The 18,346-nt window shown below is 43.2% G+C and overlaps 1 protein-coding gene and 1 long non-coding RNA gene across 36 annotated transcripts in view; one reads left to right on the plus strand and one right to left on the minus strand.

The window, feature by feature from the left end:
• SORBS2 (sorbin and SH3 domain containing 2) overlaps positions 1-18,346 on the minus strand; it is a gene marked incomplete at its 3' end in the record, with an annotated part of 187,956 nt that overhangs the window by 161,169 nt on the left and 8,441 nt on the right. The gene's annotated exons all lie outside the window — the stretch shown is intronic.
• LOC307223845 lies at positions 11,266-17,031 on the plus strand. Its single transcript, XR_013842297.1, has 3 exons — positions 11,266-11,458; positions 13,081-13,273; positions 16,970-17,031. It is a non-coding gene; the product is annotated as an uncharacterized lncRNA (long non-coding RNA).

Here is an 18,346-nt window from a genome sequence, read left to right on the forward strand (position 1 = left end):
AGGACATATTCAAGGAATCTGGACTTTTGTTACCATAACTAAGGCACAATGAACAATAAGGCAGCCAACCAAATGCATTACTTCAGACTGCAAATGATAGCTCACAAGATCAAATGCTCCTCTCTCTATATAAAATCCTTGCACACAGAAAAGTAGATACCAGGAAGGATTCTAGTGAAGCCATCTGTCTTGACATATCAGTTTTCTATGTGCAGGGAAAACATAGTAAAGGTAAAGGTACCCCTGCCCGTACGGGCCAGTCTTGACAGACTCTGGGGTTGTGCGCCCATCTCACTTAAGAGGCCAGGGGCCAGCGCTGTCCGGAGACACTTCCGGGTCACGTGGCCAGCGTGACATCGCTGCTCTGGCGAGCCAGAGCCGCACACGGAAACGCCGTTTACCTTCCCGCTGGTAAGCGGTCCCTATTTATCTACTTGCACCCGGAGGTGCTTTCGAACTGCTAGGTTGGCAGGCGCTGGGACCGAGCAACGGGAGCGCACCCCGCCGCAGGGATTTGAACCGCCGACCTTTCGATCGGCAAGCCCTAGGTGCTGAGGCTTTAACCCACAGCGCCACCTGCGTCCCGCATGGGAAAACATACCAATCAATAAATAAATTCCCTCATCTAAGTAGAACAGTTCAGAAAACAGGTCAGTTGCCTTGTCTACTATTTGTGAGAACTAGGCCTCGGAGTAAAAGGGAGATCATTTTGCCATCTTGCAGAAAAGCATCCATTGTTCCCTCTGAAAAGGAATGTCAAAGTCCAGGTAGAGGATCAGGGCTGTGTAGAATGCCTGGTAATATTGTGTTAAGTGAGTATTTGCACATTTGGATCTTAAATGTGAAATCAGGAAGTCTAAAAAAGTCATCTAACTGCAAGCAACCATGTTCAGGCCATAAACGTGGCATGGGACACCTAAAAATGAGCTTTTATTATAAACCCTGAAGGCAGCGCCAGGCTAACAATGCCATGTATCATTTAGTCCCCTGGTGGATCCCAGGTCTGTCTTAGAGGCAATTCAGAAAGATGGATCAAAGAAAGAGATGACTGGCTAGTGCTGCTAGTGACCCAAAAAAGACAAAGGAGAGAAGAAAAGATAGGTGCGAGGTGACAAGGATTATATACGAGCCATTCAGAACTACAAAATGTTCTGTGTGCTGCAGTGTGTGCTGCCAATGAAAAGAAATCACCTAGGCTGTCAAATTTCAGAGGGGTAGACATCCAAGTGTGTTCAGGGTGAATTTTAGAAATCAAGCTCTGCTGGGCTACAAACTCATACATCCACACTGTCCTCATTTTTCTGGTACCCATCCCTTCTAAATCTCTGCGGCTATTTTACAATTGAGGGGCGGCTTTATGTTGTTTATGCGTGCACATGTGCCCTAGCCACAACCCGCTTAGGGCCAAACTGCACATTACATTATTCACACTGAGCAGAGGGAATCGTGCTTAAAATCATTCTCGCAGTCCAGGTAGCCCCCCACCCAACAGTTTCCTGTAAATCAAACAGCCCCAAGGTGGCATGAGACATTTTGAATGCTGAGGCCACATATCCCACTGATAGCCCTGAAAAGGCTTCACCTCGAGGGGCCACTAGGGGGTGCATCAGAAGATGGCTGACAATAACATCTCTCCGACCCACACGAGGTAATTTGGAGGCTGTTATGGGAGTAAATAGCCTCCCTACCCCCCCAGGATTGTGGGGTGGGACTTCCCTTGCCTGCTGTGCCCTATACCATCCCCAAATTTGTGGGGATGGGGGCACTAGGCACAATGCCCTCCTGTGGGATTTTGGCGCTCCTGGACGCCGTCTCTGATCCGCGCCACTAGCTGCAAGAACTTCAAAAGAAACAATTTGGATGAAACGAATGCACATATTTCAAGGAAGAAGGGGGAGTAAAGACTACCAACAGAAGAGATCTCTGATAAAACAAGACGAGTTGAAGGAGCAAGTATAAATCACGAGAAGATACGCCAAGACTCGGTATGGCAAAGGGACTGATGGGGGAGGGGGAAAAAACCTTTCTTTCTTATATGTGATTAAACAAGAACCCCCCCCCTCCAAGTCAGAAATGTCGTTTTAAGGACTTAAGCTGTGGATTTAAGGCTGTGTGGAGATAAACTTTCGAACCAAAGCATGTTTTGAGAAGAGCGTGGAATGTATAAGGGCTTTGGAATGACGCAGTTAAAAGTGCCATCGCCATATTGGGAAGTTCTGTCGGAGGACTTAAGTCTGAGAGGAGAAATAGAGAAATAGAGCTGTTTTTATATTGTGGGTGAAACTCCTCAGTGGGACTTAAGAACGACAGTTCTGTAATTAATGATGGAAAGAGCGCTGTTATCTATGAAGGCGATGATATATGGAAACCATCTCGATTTGAGGATTGGAAGAACGGAAAAATTCACACAGGATTATTATTGGTGTTTATCGGCTTAAGGAGACTATCAGAAGAGATCATAAAGAAAAAAGAGAAAATATATGACCAAGAGGTGATGTGGAAACAGCAAGATAAGACTGGATAGAATTATGAACTTTGTTTGGACTGATTTGGACATTAACGCAGTAGCAAGAAGATGATCAGAATCCCCCTTCGGATCTTGAAATATGGGTCCCCTCAACAAAATTTAAAATTCGGCTTTGTAATTCGGAATTTATGTGATTTGATTTGATTGGCCAGTTAATAAAAATTATTTAAAAAAGAAAGAAAGAAAAGGCTTCACCCTCAACGACAAATGCTTCAAGCATATCTGGAACGCCTCCCTCTCACAGGGAGCAGCAGTACATTTCTATCGTTAAGTTCTACATGCTACCATTTGGTTAACAATGCCACTGATATATATGGAGGCATTCTTCATGAGCAGAGTTACTGCTTTTGGGGAGAAATGGGACAACACAAAATTTGGCCTTCCAGAGCACAGGCAAACAACGTGGCAATAGGACTTTACTTCTTCTTGTAAATTAGACGGAATGAAATTCAAATGAATGCTTTCTTCGTGTCAACGTAAAGTGTTGTAATTTATCATCTAAACTAGAGGAACTCATCACTCAAAAGCAATACTCTTTCCTGATAAAGGAAAGATGTGTTATCTCTTCTTAATGTATATTCAGCTGTTACGTCAGTGACCACACCACTGCAAAATTAAGAAAATTCCATACCCTCCAATAGTTCTCTATTAAAATAGTGATGTCCCATTCCATAATGATAATTTTACTATTTATACTCCACACAACCTACTGAGTTGCCCCAGCCAGTCTGGGCAGCTTCCAACACATATAAAAACATAATAAAACATTAAGCATTAAAAAAAAGACTTCCCTATACTGGCGCTGTGGGTTAAAGCCTCAGCGCCTAGGACTTGCCGATCGAAAGGTCGGCGGTTCGAATCCCTGCGGCGGGGTGCGCTCCCGCTGCTCGGTCCCAGCGCCTGACAACCTAGCAGTTCGAAAGCACCTCCGGGTGCAAGTAGATAAATAGGGACCGCTTACCAACGGGAAGGTAAACGGCGTTTCCGTGTGCGGCTCTGGCTCGCCAGAGCAGCGATGTCACGCTGGCCACGTGACCCGGAAGTGTCTCCGGACAGCGCTGGCCCCTGGCCTCTTAAGTGAGATGGGCGCACAACCCCAGAGTCTGTCAAGACTGGCCCGTACGGGCAGGGGTACCTTTACCTTTACCTTTTATACAAGATTGGCTTCCAATGGCTCAGGGGTCGGATAACTCCATACCCTCCAACATTTCTCCAATGAAAATAGGGACATCCTAAGGAAAAGTGGGATCAAATCAGAAACTGGGATGGCTTCGCTAAATCAGGGATGTCCCTGGAAAATAGGAACACTAGGAAGATCTGTAGTTCTACTGGGGGAAAGTCAACAAACATTCTGTGTTCTCTAGCCTTTAAAAGCCCAAAGCTTTATATATATTTTTAATTGGTATGTATCCACAGATATGCAATTTTATGCAGTTTTACTGTCAGCTAACCTGAGGCTGTAATGTCTCCAGTCCAAAGCCAGGCAGGACCATTGTTATCAGTGGGCTTATAATATGTATAAGGAACTATCATAATGCAGAACCTTAGTTCAAAACAATTTCTCTTCTGGCTAGGTGCTGAATATAGTAGGTGGAATCTTCATGCATGTGGAAGCATGCAAGTCATCTGAAAACAGTCCATAAGGAACATATAAAGCTCAATGAAGTCAGTGGGACTACTGATGAGTATATCTATACGGTTGCATCTTTATGTTGAAAGGCCTATCAAACTTGGGGCATTCTTCACACATATCTTTCTAAGGAATCTTTGCTGTATAGGCTAGACAAGATCCCATTACTTGGCTCAATATTTTCACAGGATATATTTTAGTAGACCCTTGAATGTAGTTAATCTTACCTGCACCACCTGGTGTATGCTGTGTGTGCTTTGCAAACTTCCATATGTATAAACTTCTATCTGCAATAGGTAGTCGACAGAAAGGGGTGAAATATTTTGGTCCTACCTCAGTGGCACTGGTTAATCATTAATACACCATTTTGATTAATTCCAAAACAATTACAGCTAACACCAATTTAGCTGCAACTGATTAATTCTGGACAGGAACATGCACAGATCCCGTCAAATGTCTTCATTTGAGCATAGCTTCACATATATCACCACATATGCTTCTGGTTTCCTCAGTTAACCCACAGTCAACAATTAATTTTGTAGTATGCTAAGATAATGTGTTCTGTATTCAAGGAGCAACTTTATCCTCAGATTATGCCCCGATTCTAACATTATGCTGCTATTTACAGCCTGAGCAGTATATACCAAGTCTGAGAGATGTGATCCTTGCAGATTCAAATTTCACTTCCATCACAAACCCTATCAAATGGCCTTATGCGAGTCACTGTTCTATCTACTTTTCACATCCTCATCTGCAATATGGAGAGAATACGGCTGACAGGACTTTGAGAGACTGATGTCCTACTTCAGACGTCATATTTCTGAATGAGCCACATGTTTGTTGCCACTTACTCCCCCCCCTCCCCAGTCACTTTCTTCTCCTTACAAGCTCAGCTTACTGCAGTACTACCTATTTGGCCAATTCAGTTTGCCATGATACCCAAGGTGGAAAGCTGAAGTTTGAGTGCTCCTTACAAACTTGAATGGCAAACAAATATTTCAATGTATTTAATTTACTTGTATTATTATTACATTTATGGCTCACCTTTCCTCCAAAGAGGGCTCAGGGCGATAGGTGTGAATCTCTCCCTCCTCATTCCATCCTCACAACAACCATATGAAGTCATTTACACTGATAAACTGACTGGCCCAAGGTCACTTAGTGAGCTCCGTGGCTGAGTGGGGATTTGAACCCTGGTCTCCCAGGTCCTAGTCCAGAACTCTAACCACTACAGCATACTGAACCACTGAAATAGGCCCATGCGTTTTTGAAGAAATGAAATGTGCTTTTTTAAAAAGAGAGAAAGACTGTGTTGGGCAAGATCATCCCCACCCCAAACCAGATTGATGAAGAATGAAACTGAGCTGTTTCCCATAATTTCAGAAATACCGGTACTTTTGTTTATTTTCTGTGCTACTCCAAGTTCAGAAGCGTGTCTTGCTACTGCAGTGCCAGTAGGTCCTGGGAAATTCCAAGGGCCACCCATACTCTAGAAAGAAAAGTGGGATCTGAACTTGGTCCTTTCTTTCTTTTCATGGCTGGGGCACACCTGTTCTGCCACCCAGTAAATGGAGAGGGAATGGAAGAGGATGTTTCGGGGATTGGGGTGGCTGGCTGGCTGGCTGGCTGGGAGAGCCAGAAGTTATTCTCTAGCTTGGATTTTAATTTGAGCTAGAGAGGTATGTTGAAGTTGCATCAGAAGCTTCTCAGAGAGCCTGGGATACCTTTGCTCACATCTGTAAAATGCTCCTTCAGTAGCAATGTTATTTAACAGTTAATAACACATACAGGGCAAATCAGCATATAAACCAAACAGAAGCCTATTGTTTAATGAGACACCTGGACGTGCTGCCAAACAATTGCTCCTTAATTCTACAAGGTCAATTCTCTTTACATGCATTGTATTTTTAAAATGCTGTAAATAAATAAAAGAGACAAAGAATGTGATGCAATCAGCTCTCTGCCACACAGCAGAACGGATCAGAGAAACAGAACATCTCTTCCCAAGCAAACCGTTCACTATCTTAAAACCTAGGCAGTGTGAAGATGGGCAGACTTTGTATTAAAAGTGAGTCCTGGGGGTTGCCCTATAGCCTAGAATTTATAGCATCACACTCAAGTGTAACTAAGAAACGGAATACAAGGCAGGACATCCCATTTTTTCTCATGAGATCTCAGTGGCCATTTTGGGTGAGAGTTGAGATGCAGGCCGTGTGGCTCTCCCAGCAGCATGTCTTGGAAGACGTGCGCCCCAGTTTTGACTATGCAGAAAAGAGTGGGCTCATTTTTAATCATTCCCATTAAGATGGATGAGGCAAATCCAAACAGCTGCTGTTTGCAGATGTGGGGAGATAAAACTTGCTGCTTCCCTATGTATGGTCAGTTTAACTGCTGTATATTTTACATTCTCACATATAACCTAAAGGCTGCCATTCATATTTATGGTGAAATGCTACACTGGGAGATACCAGTCTTAATGGGAACAAATTAGCCTCAGAAACTCCAGGGAGAGCAATTTCAAAAGCAGGCACAGGGAACCTGTGACCCTCCAGATGTTTTTCAGCACCCATCACCCCTGACCTGGGCCATGCAGACTGATGGGAGTTGTAGTCAAACAACATCTAGAGGGCCAGAGGTTCTCTGCCCCTGCAGCAGTTCTGCTATGAGATCACTGCAATAGGCAAACCCTCTCTTTGGCCTTGGGTCATTATAAGAATGCATTCTTAACTTACAGGCCTCAGAACTAGACAGCCAGGAATTACTTTGCTTCATGGCTGACTCAACAGCATCTTGAAGCATCTGGATGGCTGCTAAGAAATCAGAATACTGGCTGAGTTAGACCTCTGTCTCATCCAGAAAGGCACTGCTTATAGTCTCTCATAAACATAATTTTGCTATTAACTAAATGGCTCTGCTGGATTTATTCTTTAGAAACCAATAAATTCCACTAGTAAAACTGCTCCTTTTTCTACAAATAGCCCAACAATTCTGCTAAGGAAAGTTCAGTGTTACTTGTGCATTTCTAATGGATGGATGTGGGCCAGCCAAGTTAAACCTTGTAAAAAAGGGAAGTTTAAAAAAAAAAGGGAAGTATCAGTTTGCAAGTATCAGAGATAATGAATCAGGGGAAAAGTCTCAATGCATCATCCAGAGAATTAAACACAAAATGGAAGCCTTTACAATTAGGACCAGGAGAGAAACAGCATTCTTTTAACTAGAAATATCACACACTGCCTGTCTGTTAGAAATTGAACTGGCAACCTGGAAAATGAGCTTAAGCAAAATCAGATTGGAAGAGATCAGGCTGTAGGGATTCCTTAAAGTACAGAGGCAGGAGAACCTGTCACATCTATTCTAATTAGTGGATTAGGAAACAGCAGTGAATTAACTCTACATACCAATCTTCACTAAGGGATGACACAGTTGTCAAAGGAAGGCAATTGCTACAGAATGCATTTGCTCCCTATTATGAGGGCTGTTGTGAAGATCCAAGTACTGAATTATGTTTTGTTATTACACATGGACAACGTGAAGCCTTGCAGATGACACATCATAAAGACGCTCCTGTCTTGAGAAACTTATGAAGCAGCAAAAGGAATCATAGCACAAATCGCAGTAAGAAGAGCAAGTGATAACAGTATCACAGTATCATTGATATATTCCAAGTGACAGTTTAGGGTGTTGAAACAGCAGAAAATGCATCAGTGCCAAACCTGAGGCTGTTCCTGTCCCACCCCGTAGTTCTCGAAAAACATTCTCCCCTGAATTTTTTTGCTGCGCTTCAAAACTTCTTGGTGGATGGGAAGTTGCCACTTTCCTTACTAGATCTCAATGAGCCCTAATAAGACCTCTCATCAGCAAGCATAGCCAGTGGAAAGCTGAAGAAAACACCCTCACATGGTTTCCCACCCTCCACACTTCCTCAGGACCTACAGGATCATGCACAACACGGGAATGCAGGAGGAATTCAGTGAGGCATGATCTTAGCTTAAGTGGTAAACATGTTGTTGTTGTTTAGTCATTTAGTCGTGTCCGACTCTTCGTGACCCCATGGACCAGAGCACGCCAGGCACTTCTGTCTTCCACTGTCTCCCACAGTTTGGTCAGACTCATGCTGGTAGCTTCGAGAACAGTGTCCAACCATCTCATCCTCTGTCGTCCCCTTCTCCTTGTGCCCTCAATCTTTCCCAACATCAGGGTCTTTTCCAAGGAGTCTTCTCTTCTCATGAGGTGGCCAAAGTATTGGAACCTCAGCTTCACGATCTGTCCTTCCAGTGAGCACTCAGGGCTAATTTCTTTAAGAATGGATGCATTTGATCTTCTTGCAGTCCATGGGACTCTCAAGAGTCTCCTCCAGCACCATAATTCAAAAGCATCAATTCTTCGGCGATCAGCCTTCTTTATGGTCCAGCTCTCACTTCCATACATCACTACTGGGAAAACCATGGTTTTAACTATACGGACCTTTGTTGGCAAGGTGATGTCTCTGCTTTTTAAGATGCTGTCTTGGTTTGCCATCGCCTTTCTCCCAAGGAGCAGGCGTCTTTTAATTTCGTGACTGCTGTCACCATCTGCAGTGATCATGGAGCCCAAGAATGTAAAATCTCTCACTGCCTCCATTTCTTCCCCTTCTATTTGCCAGGAGGTGATGGGCCCAGTGGCTATGATCTTCATTTTTTTTTGATGTTGAGCTTCAGACCATATTTTGCGCTCTCCTCTTTCACCCTCATTAAAAGGTTCTTTCATTCCTCCTCACTTTCTGCCATCAAGGTTGTGTCATCTGCATATCTAAGGTTGTTGATATTTCTTCCGACAATCTTAATTCCGGCTTGGGATTCATCCAGCCCAGCCTTTCGCATGATGAATTCTGCATATAAGTTAAATAAGCAGGGAGACAGTATACAGCCTTGCCATACTCCTTTCCCAATTTTGAACCAATCAGTTGTTCCATATCCAGTTCTAACTGTAGCTTCTTGTCCCACATAGAGATTTCTCAGGAGACTGCAGCTGCTGTAGAGGAGGGAAAGGGGCGAGCCAGGGGCTGCCCCGACCTTAAGTGCCCCTAGCTCGGCCCGCCCCTGCCGCCAGCCGATTGGCTGATGCTGCAGGAGATGAATAGTAATGGGAATCCCCTGATCCTGCGGGGCTGGAGCCAGCCCCGCGAGAGTGTGGGCGGGGTCGTGAGCCCGCAACATCCCCCCCTAAATTCGGGAGTGGCTTTCTCAGGAGACAGATGAGGTGATCAGGCACTCCCATTTCTTTAAGAACTTGCCATAGTTTGCTGTGGTCGACACAGTCAAAGGCTTTTGCATAGTCAATGAAGCAAAAGTATTTGTCTTTCTGGAACTCTCATGTTTACAATTTGGTCTCTGGTTCCTCTGCCTCTTCTAAATCCAGCTTGCACTTCTGGGAGTTCTCGGTCCATATACTGCTTGAGCCTTCCTTGTAGAATTTTAAGCATAACCTTGCTAGCGTGTGAAAGGAGTGCAATTGTGCGGTAGTTGGAGCATTCTTTGGCACTGCCCTTCTTTGGGATTGGTATGTAGACTGATCTTCTCCAATCCTCTGGCCACTGCTGAGTTTTCCAAACTTGCTGGCATATTGAGTGTAGCACCTTAACAGCATCATCTTTTAAAATTTTAAGTAGTTCAGCTGGAATACCATCACTTCCACTGGCCTTGTTATTTGCAGTGCTTTCTAAGGCCCATTTGACTTCACTCCAGGATGTCTGGCTCAAGGTCAGCAACCACACTACCTGGGGTTTACGAGCCATCCATATCTTTCTGGTATAATTCCTCTGTGTATTCTTGCCACCTCTTCTTGATGTCTTCTGCTTCTGTTAGGTCCTTACCACTTTTGTCCTTTATTATGGTAATCTTTGTACGAAATGTCCCTTTCATATCTCTAATTTTCTTGAACAGATCTCTGGTTCTTCCCATTCTGTTGTTTTCCTCTATTTCTTTGCACTGCTCATTTAAGAAGGCCTTCTTGTCTCTCCTTGCTATTTTTTGGAAATCTGCATTCAATTTCCTGTATCTTTCACTATCTCCCTTGTGGTGTAAGGGGTTGGATGACCCTTCCAACTCGACAATTCTATGATTCCACGAAGTGGACACACCTGACCGCTCCAGGTTAATGTCAGGGTTGGGGAAGGAGTGCACTCGGGAATCATAGTTTTATCATTTTCCCATTCCCATCCCATACAGGTATCCCCACATTTGCACGCAACCACATATGCGCATGGCGCTGGGAAGTAAATAGAACCACACCAAGAAAGGGCAGGAGAGAGCTAGAGTGTCCTTGTGGCTCACAAGGAGACCCTCTCTGGAGCCCAAAGGGTATGTCAGTGAGGGAGGAGGAAGCCCCAAAGAGACAGGAGGCACAGCAGGGCTTTGTTTAGGCTGCTCAGCCTTCCCACCCATCAGCTGATGCATGAGGAGCATCTTCCAACCTCCAGCAGACCCCAGAGCTTCAACTCTATTTTGGTCTGAACTGGAGATAGAGTGGGAGAGAACACTGGAGAGCGGGGGGGGGGGGGGATAAGCATTTAGATCCTTTTTAGAGGGTGCTTTCCAAATATGTGGTTTTTGCTTATGCACAGGGCCACCCAGACTGTAAACCCAATTTTAACAGTGGGGTTAAATACACACACCTGTATTTGTATATGATTTGGTCTGAGGGTTGCCTGCCAGTATTCTCTTCTTGTTTTTTGGCTTCAGGAAGGTGATTGTATTGCTAACATTGCAGCACAGCTCTAGCCCAGATTTGGAGAACCTGCGGCCCTCCTATTACCCCTGGCTGCGGTGGTTGGAGTTTATGGGAGTCCAACCCTGCTCCTACCAAAACTCAACTCCAAATTATTTTGGGCTTTGGGAACTCAGAAAGGACAGGCCATTACATATATTTAAGAAGTTGCACTTGGGATGAAGACAGATGCACCATAAAAAGAAAAATCAGTGCCTTCTTCAGTCAAGTGGTAAACCTGACTCTGCAACTGAACTAATGGAGCTTATCTGGACTGAGGGGGAGTAAAGACTTATCCCTTGCCTTAGCCAAATACAGATGGTACAGGATGTTCCTGAGCTAACTGACTGCCCAAGAGCCAAGAGCATAAGTTGTTGTTATATTAAAAAAACAACTCCCCAAAACACTGAATATTTAAAATAGGAGCATAATTAATCAAGGATAATTGTAATACCTTACCTGGAATTAAATTATCTATTTCACCACAGCTTTGGATGCCAGCTTTGAGGACTGCCAACCAGACAGACACACATGTCACATATGAAAATCCCTGCCAGGTGAGTTTTGGTTGATGCCCTCATATTAGGAATATTCAGGCGAATTATAAAAACTTTTGCCCAGGTTTTAGGGACTTAGACGAAGTTGGTTGATAAATACTTTTTTTGGTTTTGTTGTTATCTTATGTTTTTAATATTATTGTTATGTAAACTTTTAAGATATTAGTTGCTGTTTGGAGGAAGGACAGGGTATAACAATGATGTAATGAATCCTATATAATAAATATGATATAGAAAGACACACACATATGCAAACTGCATGTATATAATACACACACATAAATATGCACAGTATGTATATATGTGTATGTGACACAGAAAAATTAACTCTAAACTAAGCAAGAATTTCAATGAAATTCTTTGTTTGATTGGACTTCAAGTCAAGTCAAGTCAAGTCCAATCAAATACTGCAAGCGGGGGAGGGGTGAGGATTGTATTTTGAGTGTTTAATCCAGATCTAGAAAACAGCACATGGTATGGTGAAAGCAAATTATGCAGCCACATACTTAAGAAAGCTGAAAACTGTTATGTGTGACACTACCCCCCCCCCCACTTGACAAGAATAAGGTTGTGTAATTTCACTCTTTGTTTGAACCAGATTCTCTCATCTGGCACTGAGGTACAGTGGTGCCTTGCAAGACGAAATTAATCCGTTCCGTTAGGCTCTTCGTATAGCGGTTTTTTCGTCTTGCGAAGCAAGCCCATTGACAGCTTAGTGGATTAGCGCTATTAGCGGTTTAGCGGCTTTTAGCGGATCAGCTGATAAGCGGCTTATCAGCGGATCAGCTGATAAGCGGCTTAGGGCTTAGGAAAAGGGGGAAAAAAGGGAATAAACCCCGCAGGAACTCGCAAGACATTTTCGTCTTGCGAAGCAAGCCCATAGGGAAATTCGTTTTGCGAAGCGCCTCCAAAATGGAAAACCCTTTCGTCTAGCGGGTTTTCTGTCTTGCGAGGCGTTCGTCTTGCAGGGCACCACTGTATAGTATATATGAGAGAGACTTATCCATATGCACCTGTACTCACATGTAGCCCTTTAACTTAACAAATAACATGGGAGAGGGGTAAAGAAACAATACAATAACTCAAATGCTGAGGTCGCTTTTTGTTTGCAAATAAACATATTTAATATTTGGTATGTTATCATGTGCTACTTCAGCTTTTTGCAGGCAAAAGAGAGAGAGAGGAGATGGATATTGTTTGCCACTGACGTTCTCCTCAGAGTACTACTAATGGGAGTGCAGGTTGTGTTAGTTTCAAGCATTTGTGGGAAGTATATTGTGCTTTTTTTGTGGCTGAGGAAAGATAAATGGATGTTGAGACCACAAGAGGAGATTAGGGATTCTATGCTTGTACTGCTAATAAATCACACTCTGCCCACTGATTTGCAAGACCAAATTACATTTTGGAAACTCTGGGGAGCCAACATTGGGTGGAAGGAGGTGATGATTGCGTGCACGGTCAGTGCTTAGAAAAGTCTAATGCGAATAATCTGGACAGGACATTGGAGCTCTTTTCTGAGTAATTGGGAGTGCAACTGGCAGTTTTTGCCTGCACCATTTGGTACACTGGAAGCCTGTAATCCTGTGGGAAGGTGTCCATTATTAAATTCCTTCCCAAATCAGAACAGATATTCTTGGGACACTAGAGCAATGATGGCCAAATCAACAATGACCACCAAACTGTGAAGTCCTGCATGACTAGACTTCCAACATTATCGCAATTCATTAGGAGGAGACATACTGCCATGGCTCCCTCTCTGCTAAAGGCAGCATCAGCTAGCACCCTACATTTCCACACATTTCTGAAAGAGTGCAGGTAAACTATGCTAGACTCATTGCATGGCCAGAACTTACAAATAACCTGTTCTCTATATAGCTGGAATTCTGCTACATTGGCAGTAGAAGATGATTTGTTCTTACTAAATAGAAGCATTTAAGCAGTGAAAATACAAGTGTCTAGTTCCACCCTTAGAAAGCGTAACAAAATTACTTAGTTAGATACTTGGTGTGATTCAATAAAAGAGAGGAACCTTTTTTGATGACTAGTGAAGATGCTGAATGGCAAAACGTAAGCATAACACCAGAAGTGGATAGCATGATGGGGCAGAGGTGCTTCTCTGATCTCCTGTAAGGCAAGTCAGCACAGTGTAAATGCAGCAGCAGGAAGGCTAAACTGGTGGCCTCTCTGCTACCTTGCCCCCTCCTCAGTATCAAGTAACAACTCAGTTGCCTCCACCCCACAACACCATTTTAAAAAAAGGTAAAGGACCCCTGACAGTTAAGTCCAGACATAAACGACTGGGGTTGTGGCGCTCATCTCGCTTTACTGGCCAAGGGAGCCGACGTTTGTCCGCAGACAATTTTTCCGGGTCATGTGGCCAGCATGACTAAGCCACTTCTGGCGAAATCAGAGCAGCACATGGAAATGCCATTTACCTTCCTGCCGGAGCGGTACCTATTTATCTACTTGCACTTTGACGTGCTTTCGAACCGCTAGGTTGGCAGGAACAACAACATTAGACCAGCACAATTTGCTATATGAGTTCATGAAAACCAGCACTCCCTGACACAGTCAGCCCCTTCCCTTATGCAAAGCCTATTTTGCACAATAACAGGGAGCCTTTGCAGAAAGCCTCCATTCCTCCCTAGAATACTGAACACTGAAACAGCAGCTTCCCAGGTATCTGGAGCCCTGGGAAATGTAACTTGCCAGAACCTCTAAATATGGGCATTAGGAGCTCATGTGCACTGATAGGAAACTACATTTCCCATGGTCCTTGGTGCCTTTCAACACTATTGTTTTGGTGCTCAAGGTAGCAGGTAGAAATGGAGGTTTCACCAAAAGGCCTTTTGCAAAACAACCCTATCAGTGCTGCCTGGGTGGCTTTGGAGAAGGAAACAGGGTGGCAGAGAACAGCTCAGCAGAATGGGATTTGGTGTTTTGGCCCTGCTGCACTACAGATCACATTGTGTGGGTCATGGCAGGGTCTGTATTGTGTTAAAAAAATGAAATGAATTATTTTCCATAAATAAGACCAATTAGGTCAGCCCATTCCAAATTCAGCCTGGAGGGGGGAGGTTCACCCATTATTACAAGTACATAATTTTTTTGCCCGTTAAAAAAAATAACCGTTTTATGGCATACGGTGCTTGTCTTTGTTACAGCACCATTTAACAATGGTACTTAGTTGTACAACCAGAGAAGACAATTCTCACCTTAACTAAAGGGAAAGTGTTTTCCTGTTCAAATGTTTCTGATCTACTATTTCAGTCACCCACACCATTTGTTTCAATAGTTTCAATATTGAATTTTAAATTATTGTAACCTGCCCTGGGACGGGATGTTGAAAGGTGGGTAATGAATTGAATTAACAGCAGCAGCAGCAGCAACAACAACAACAACAACGTGTAAAGGAACAAAACATTAGGAAATGGGCCACCAGTGGGCAGATGCTGTTAGAGCATGTTCTGGCTTATTAAGATAGAATTTTTGGTTTAGTGTTAGCGCAGCGGAAGTCTCTGTTATGGCTAGGGAGAAGAATGGTAAATTGGCAGCATAGATCAGCAGGACAGAGTTACAGAGCATCATCAGACAGGGAAAGAAAACAATCCCTTGGATTTAAAACATTTCACCTGAGTTTAGTGGAGATTATCACTTCCAACCATCTTTTTTTGTATTCCTTCCGGGAATGTGACCTGTCACTGCTTTCCCCCCTAGCAAAATAGGTGCTCTACTCACCATGAAATTGTAACAGTAAGTGCCACACTTTTTAACAACAAAAAAGAGGTCTGGGTACTGCATACCTTTGAGTACCCCCTGAAAAAAGCACTGTGACTTGTGTCCTTTCAATGCATCCACACCCCTTCACAACTGGTATGAAATTTAACAGTGAACTGAAACTCCCTTCCCATTTTTCCAGTCTCGTTTGTTATCTCCATACTTCTCCCTGCAAGGCGAAGGTTTTCATTTGCTTTTTTGAGAGCATGAGGAAGAGAGATTTCTGTTAATTTCAGTTTGTCTAACTGTAAGGGGACAAGGCTGAGGTTTCTTCCGCTCACTCCCACTTTGTACACTTTAAGAAAAAAGTCTGCATTTTGTCATGTCACTAGCACGACTCAGTGTTGCATTTTGCAGGTGCACATATAAGAAGAAACTGATATGTGGCTCTGTTGCAGTTGCCCTGTGGAGAATTCATATGAAATGACCACACTGCAAATGCTTGCCCAAAACACATGAAATGGTAAATAGGTTAAAATCTGTTGTGTTTTTGTTTAGATGTGCCTTTTTAACCTGGGTTCAGACTTATAATTAACTGAGAATTTTACCTACCAAAGAGCAACACAGCCTGCAGATCTCTTCATTTAAGGAAGAGTTTATCCTACGTAGCAAAGTTCTGAAATAGCACAACTTGAAGATGTTCAAGGATGACTTTCATGACATGTTTATTTACCCCCTCAAAATTTTAACCTGCAATGACAAACATGCCCCACCCACTAACAAACAATAAATGGAAACCTGCACTTTTGCTCAGAGATTCAAAACTAGTTTAAATGGCATTGAATCATTTCCAAATCCTCAAGTGACCATTTTAAATAGCTGAAATAAGTTCCAGCCACTGCACTCAATGGCTGGGTCTCCATATTCACTATGGCCAACTCTTTCTCTCTCTCCCATTGCAAAGGGGCAGAGGATAAGGTAGGCATTTGTTCTTTCTTTGTTGGCCTTTTTGCAATGTTTCAAAGGGTTTTCATGGGTATTTTCATCACTTTGGGGGCAAAAATTCTGTAGCTGGGAAATTTCCCCAGAGGTATCAATGGAAATTTTTGACTCATAATGTGAATGCTTGCCTAACAAGTGATTTTCTGGATAAGGCTTTGAGCTCAGCTAGTGAGACCTGCATGCATACCTGTTCCACAACAGTTGCACTGTTGGGGGCACAATTCAGAATTGGTGATTACTTTTTAAGCCTTAAATGGCTTAGATTTGGAATACAGTGGTACCTTGGGTTACATACGCTTCAGGTTACAGACTCCACTAACCCAGAAATAGTACCTTGAGTTAAGAACTTTGCTTCAGGATGAGAACAGAAATTGTGCTCTGGTGGTGCGGCAGCAGCAGGAGGCCCCATCAGCTAAAGTGGTACTTCAGGTGAAGAACAGTTTCAGGTTAAGAACGGACCTCCGGAACAAATTAAGTACTTAACCCGAGGTACCACTGTAATTGACTGCAATCCCCCTCCTGCTCATGGCTGAGGCACCATTGGTTGGGGGCAAGAGGCCATTTCTGTGGTTTCATCCAGATTATTGAATAGTAGCTAGAGCCCCTTCAGCCTTCCAATTGTTTACTACCCAGTTAAAACTTTCAGCAGGCATTTGTCTGCAGGACAGAAGCTTTTTACAAATTTGGTAGACCCTCATTTTAGAATATTTTTTGCTGCTGAACTTGCATCCACTATATGTTGCTGCTTTATGCATTTTATTTGATTGTTGGATTCACTGCTTTTTTATGTAGAAAAATAGGTGCCAGTACTCACCATGAAGTTGTTACAGTAAGTGCAACACTTTTCAACAACAACAACAACAACAAGGTTGCATATTCTTGAGTACCCCCTGGGGGAAAAAGTGCTGGTTTTATTGAAAGCCACATCAATTGAGCAAATGCCACCAAGGGCTGGGGCGTATTTTTAAAAAAGGAAAAAGATTATACTGTGAAGAAAACCAAATGCAAGAAGTATATATGTTAAAAAAGTGAAATATTTAACTACAGTGTCCTATTACCACTGAATTTAACCTGCACATCGATTTAAGAAATAATTCCTGATGGAGGCAACTGTTAAAGCCAACTAGCTGATTTTGTAAACACACACACCAGTCTTTAGATGAGGTATATCAATGCACTCACTTTTTAGGAAACTTTCTAAAATATATTTAATTGGCTTCAAAGCAGCATCTGCTGCATTTAAATCAGGAGTTAATTTTAAGCTCTCTAGACATCCAAGTCTTACTGTCATAAGAATTCAATATTGTATTTTACAGCAGTTAACTTACTATGCTCCCCCCCCCCATGCTTCACCATACAACTAGACTGTATTTCATGCTGACATGTGCTGCTTGAACAGGTGCAGACTTCAACAGAAATTTCTCCTAGGGCTAGTAGTCCTGAGAATACTGTATGTGTCTTGAATCTTGGAATTGTGTGTAAGCAAAACCATAAATCAACTACCAGACGTCTCTGTGAATCAGATGTTGTGTCGGTTCGAAACACGTGCAACCGTACAGCTATGCAAAACGGGAATTAAAACTCTCTCTTGTGCTTGTTTAAAGATGGGATAGAAATCTCCATTGCAGGTCAAGTTACATGATACCCTATCTGTAAACTGACTCCTAAAGAAAAGAGCTCTTCCAAAGAACTGTGTGCGCCAAAGTATGTCAAAGCTATGGTCTTAGAAGACTGACTTATTTATGCTCAAATTGTCATTCATTCATTTTGTAGGTCAACAGAGGCACACTTCTTTTGGGTGCTTTCCTCCCACTATGCCCCATGAATTCACACAGTTATCGTTACACTCTTTTAAAACTGTTATACCATGGATTGACAATAAAATGTAATCAGACAGCTGATGAGGGGGAATAGTTTCTGCTATCAGTGGAGAAATGAAAGGTGCAGCCTATACAATATTTTCCACTCTTTTAAGGAGGATGGAGACAATTAGCTTTCCCTAAAGGCGTGTCAGGGCAGCGAGGATGTAGGGCTCCAAAACAGAATACAGCAGCTCAGTCTCAAGACCAAGGAGTGAAGGCCAAGCCAGTTGGGCCATTATTGGCTCATCAGGACACCTAACCCTGTTGGGCTTGAAAGCTGAATGGCCCAGCTTGAAAGCAATGGCCC

This window comes from Podarcis cretensis (genome assembly GCF_951804945.1).
Source record: "Podarcis cretensis genome assembly, chromosome: 9".
NCBI lineage: Eukaryota > Metazoa > Chordata > Lepidosauria > Squamata > Lacertidae > Podarcis > Podarcis cretensis.